Here is a 6,000-nt window from a genome sequence, read left to right on the forward strand (position 1 = left end):
AGAAGCAACAGCAATTTCATAAGTGGGGGCAAGTTCTGCCAAGTGTCTATCTTCAAAATCTTCGACCATACTAATATGAGTGAAAAAATCTTCTATATTGTCTTTCCCAAGGATAGACCCTCGACCTACCGGTACATCTTTAAGAACAAACTTAGGAGGAAACATGATGAAATAAGTAAAGTAAATGCACGTAACTAATTTTTTTGTGTTTTTGATATAGCAAACAAGATAGCAAATAAAGTAAAACTAGCAACTAATTTTTTTTGTATTTTGATTTAGTGCAGCAAACAAAGTAATAAATAAAACTAAGCAAGACAAAAACAAAGTAAAGAGATTGAGAAGTGGAGACTCCCCTTGCAGCGTGTCTTGATCTCCCCGGCAACGGCGCCAGAAATTTGCTTGATGCGTGTGATTGGCACGTCCGTTGGGAACCCCAAGAGGAAGGTGTGATGCGCACAGCGGCAAGTTTCCTCGCAAGAAACCAAGGTTTAATCGGACCAGTAGGAGTCAAGAAGCACGTTGAAGGTTGATGGCGGCGAGATGTAGTGTGGCGCAACACCAGGGATTCCGGTGCCAACGTGGAACCTGCACAACACAACCAAAGTACTTTGCCCCAACGAAACAGTGAGTTGTCAATCTCACCGGCTTGCTGTAACAAAGGATTAACCGTATTGTGTGGAAGATGATTGTTTGCAGAAAACAGTAGAACAAGTATTGCAGTAGATTGTATTTCAGTAAAGAGAATTGGACCGGGGTCCACAGTTCACTAGAGGTGTCTCTCCCATAAGACGAACAGCATGTTGGGTGAACAAATTACAGTTGGGCAATTGACAAATAAAGAGAGCATGACCATGCACATACATATCATGATGAGTATAGTGAGATTTAATTGGGCATTACGACAAAGTACATAGACCGCCATCCAACTGCATCTATGCCTAAAAAGTCCACCTTCAGGTTATCATCCGAACCCCCTCCAGTATTAAGTTGCAAAGCAACAGACAATTGCATTAAGTATGGTGCGTAATGTAATCAACAACTACATCCTTAGACATAGCATCAATGTTTTATCCCTAGTGGCAACAGCACAACACAACCTTAGAACTTTCATCACTTGTCCCGTGTGTCAATGCGAGGCATGAACCCACTATCGAGCATAAGTACTCCCTCTTGGAGTTACAAGCATCTACTTGGCCAGAGCATCTACTAGTAACGGAAAGCATGCAAGATCATAAACAACACGTAGATATAACTTTGATAATCAACATAACAAGTATTCTCTATTCATCGGATCCCAACAAACGCAACATATAGAATTACAGATAGATGATCTTGATCATGTTAGGCAGCTCACAAGATCCGACAATGATAGCACAATGGGGAGAAGACAACCATCTAGCTACTGCTATGGACCCATAGTCCAGGGGTAGACTACTCACACATCACACCGGAGGCGACCATGGTGGCGTAGAGTCCTCCGGGAGATGATTCCCCTCTCCGGCAGGGTGCCGGAGGCGATCTCCTGGATCCCCCGAGATGGGATCGGCGTTGGCGGCGTCTCTGGAAGGTTTTCCGTATCGTGGCTCTCGGTACTGGGGGTTTCGTCACGGAGGCTTTAAGTAGGCGGAAGGGTAGGTCAAGAGGCGGCGCGAGGTGCCCAGACCATAGGGCCGCGCGGCCAGGGCAGGGGCCGCGCCACCCTATGCTCTGGCTGCCTCGTGGCCCCTCTTCGTTTCGTCTTCGGACTTCTGGAAGCTTCGTGGAAAAATAGGCCCCTGGGCTTTGATTTCGTCCAATTCCGAGAATATTTCCTTACTAGGATTTCTGAAACCAAAAACAGCAGAAAAACAAAGAATCGGCACTTCGGCATCTTGTTAATAGGTTAGTTCCAGAAAATACACGAATATGACATAAAGTGTGCATAAAACATGTAGATAACATCAGTAATGTGGCATGGAACATAAGAAATTATCGATACGTCGGAGACGTATCACGGCGCAGCGGTCAGCGGCGCGGTGCACAGCGAGCGGCGGGCGCGCGGGCGTTTGGGTAGCCTGACGGCATCCAAGTGCTTCGTCTCTGCGGAATTGATCTCCGCGGAGACGAAGCGGAACAACTATAGGGGAGGAACCTTAGGTCCCGGTTGGTGGCACGAACCGGGACTAAAGGCCCCCCTTTGGTCCCGGTTCGTGGCATCAACCGGGACCGAAGGCCTATTTTAGCTGCGCTATTCACTGCCCGCGCAAAATAACCCTTAGGTCCTGGTTCGTCGCACTAACCGGGACCAAAGGCATTTTCTATGCGCCTTTTTAAATAATTTTGTTTTCCGCCTTATTTAAAATCAAAAAATAACATATGATATATCAAAATGTTCAGAAAAGAAATCTCTATGTAATAAAATATAATTTATTTATTATGAACATTTAAATATTTAAATTCCTTATGAATATGAATTTGAATAACTTTTGAATATGACTTTGAATAACTTTTGAATATGAATTTGAATAAATTATGAATATGAATTTGAATATGATTTGAATAACTTATGAATATGAATTTGAATATGATTTGAATAACTTATGAATATGAGTTTGAATATGAAGTTGAATAACTTATGAATATGAATTGAATAACTTATGAATATTAATATGAATGTGACAAAACTTTCAACATGAAAAGTGTTTTAATTTACATAATTAATCTAAAACCATTTTATGTTTTCTTAAATAATTATTCTAACTATTCAAACTACTAACCGTTTTGCCACTTTTAATTTAAAATGCATTAATTTCTATCTTTTGCATAATTTCTATTACGATGATGATGAGGAGGAGGAAGAAGAGGAACCCAGAGCTAGTGGTGAGCATATGAAGGAAGAAGAGGAAGCCTAAACTGGTGGCTTCATCGTGGCTGATACCGATGATGATGAGGAGGAGGAAGAAGAGGAACCCAGAGCTGGTGGTGAGCATATGGAGGAAGAAGAGGAAGCCTAAGCTGGTGGCTTCATCGTAGCTAACACCGATGATGATGAGGAGGATTAAGAAGAGGAAGCTAGAGCTGGTGGTGAGCATATGGAGGAAGAAGAGGAACCCAGAGCTGGTGGTGAGCATATGGGGAAGAAGAGAAAGCCTAAGCTGGTGGCTTGATCGTGGCTGATGCCGATGATGATGAGGAGGAGGAAGAAGTGGAAGCTAAAGCTGGTGGTGAGCATATGGAGGAAGAAGAGGAAGCCAGAGTTGACCATCTAACCTTTAGTCCCAGCTGGTGGGTGCAACCGGCACTAAGGTGGTTTTAGAAGCCATGTACCAAACTGTCGGCGGGATAAGGACGTGCAAGCAACCATTAGTCCCGGCTGGTAGGTACAACCGGGACTAAATGTGGTTTTTGTGTCATCTAACAAACTTGTCGGTGGGATAAGGACGTGTGGGTAACCTTTAGTCCCAGCTGGTGGGTGCAACCGGGACTAAATGTGGTTTTTGTGTCATCTAACAAAAATGTCAGTGGGATAAGGACGTGTGGGTAACCTTTAGTCCCGGTTGGTGGGTGCAACCGTGACTAAAGCTGTCGACGGGATAAGGATGCGTGGGTGGACGCACTGCTCGATGAGATAAAGCATGTAGCACACGACACCCTGTCAGAGGAACAAGACGAAGTAGAAGCGGCGTCGTGCCTATAAAAGGAGCATAGATACGCCATGGCAAGCAGCTCAACAAGCCAACCTAGAAGGTAGGGAGAGCTTCATCCCCATGGATGGAGGAAAGGGTTGGGATATCTCCCGTGGCGGAACTTCTCGAAGATGTCGTTGGTTCACACGTCCTACGGCATCTTCGGAAGCTCCGCCTCGGAATTTTTTTCCTACAAGCCCTTGAAAGACTCCATCTCCTCTAACAGTGTTGGGGAAAGGGTTGGGAAATCTCCCATGGCGGAACTTCTTGAAGATGTCGTTTGTGCACATGCCCTACGGCATCTTCGGAAGCTCCGCCTTGAATTTTTTTTCCTACAAGCCCGTGAAAGACTCCGTCTCCTCTAACAGTGTTGGGAAAGGGTTGGGAAATCTCCCATGGCGGAGCTTCTCGAAGATTTCGTTGGTGCACACGCCATACGACACTTCGGAAGTTCCGCCTCTGATTTTTTTCCTGCAAGCCCGTGAAAGACTCCATCTTCTCTAACAGTGTTGGAGAAAGGTTTGGGAAATCTCCCGTGGCGGAGCTTCTCGAAGATGTCGTTGGTGCGTACGCCCTACGGCATCTTCGAAAGCTCCACCTCGGAATTTTTTTCATGCAAGCCCGTGAAAGACTCCATCTCCTCTAACAGTGTTGGGAAATCTCCCTATATATATGGTACAAAAATCCAACCATCTCCACTGTTAATATCTTACATACAATTACACGACTACACAAAAATAAATTGGAAATTGATTGCCATGTTGAGATACTCATTTGTTCCATGAACCTTCTTCAATTAACTTGATCATGGAGCATCTTCATCATTGAACCTTCTTCAGCCGTAACCATGGAGCATCTTCATCATTTAACTTGATGCTTGGGTCAATGTTCACTGTGAAGGGTACAATTTCATCAAACTTATAATATTCTGACATGTCTATCTTGTCCTCCACTCCCATGATGTTTATTTTTTCAGAAAGAACTATGTGGAGCTTTGGCTCATCATATGATGTAATCGTTTCCTTATTTTTCCTTTTTCTTGGTTTGGTAGGCATGTCCTTCACATATAAAACATGGGCCACATCCTTGGCTAGGATGAATGGTTCGTCTCTATACCCAAGATTGTTGAGATCCAATATTGTCATTCCATACAACTTGTCTACGTGAACCCCGCCTCCTGTTATCTTTACCCATTTGCACCTAAACAAAGGGACCTTAAAAGAAGGTCCACAGTCAAGTTCACATATCTCTTCTATGTAACCATAATATGTGTCCTTTTAGCCTTTGTTGTTTGTTGCATCAAAGCGAACACCACTGTTTTGGTTGGTGCTATTTTTATCTTAGGCAATCATGTAAAACGTATTCTTATTTATCTCGTACCCTTGGAAAGTCAATACAGTCGAAGATGGTGTCTGGGGTAACAAGTAAATCTGATATCCAACAGTGGTGTCATTCATGAGATGTTTTTGCAACCAACTGCCGAAAGTCGACATGTGTTCACATATAATCCAATCGTCCGACTGCCCTGGGTTCTGGGAGTGTACAAAATTCTTGTGTACATTGATATACGGAGCCACCAAGGTGGAACTTTGTAGAACTTTGTAGTGTGCTTGAGTGAAAGAATGCCCGTCCCTACATATCATTGTTTTCTTTCCTAGCATGCCTTTTCCACCTAGTCTCCCCACATGCCGCGATTCAGGAACACCAATCGGCTTAAGGTCAGGAATAAAGTCAACACAGAACTCAATGACCTCCTCTATTCCATAGCCCTTGGAGATGCTTCCTTCTGGTCTAGCACGGATATGAACATATTTCTTTAAGACTCCCATGAACCTCTCAAAGGGGAACATATTGTGTAGAAACACAGGACCGAGAATGGAAATCTCATCGACCAGGTGAACGAGGAGATGCGTCATAATATTGAAGAAGGATGGTGGAAACACCAGCTCAAAACTAACAAGACAATGGACCACCTCATTCCGCAACCTCTGTAGACTTTCTGGATTGATTACCTTCTGAGAAATTGCATTGATGAATGCACATAGCTTTACAATGGGCACTCGAACATTTTCTGGTAGAAGCCCCATCAATGCAATCGGAAGGAACTACGTCATTATCACATGGCAGTCATGAGACTTCAGGTTCTGGAATTTTTTTTCTCTGCCATATTTATTATTCCCTTTATATTGGAGGGGAAGCCAGACGAGACATTAATACTGCTCAGGCATTCAAAAAAGATTTCCTTCTCTGCTTTTGTGAGAGCGTAGCTGGAGTAATGACATCATTTATCTGTCTCATGTAGTTTTTCTGGATCTTTCATACGTTGTTGGTCCTC

This window comes from Lolium perenne, chromosome 3 (assembly GCF_019359855.2).
Source record: "Lolium perenne isolate Kyuss_39 chromosome 3, Kyuss_2.0, whole genome shotgun sequence".
Taxonomy (NCBI): Eukaryota; Viridiplantae; Streptophyta; class Magnoliopsida; order Poales; family Poaceae; genus Lolium; species Lolium perenne.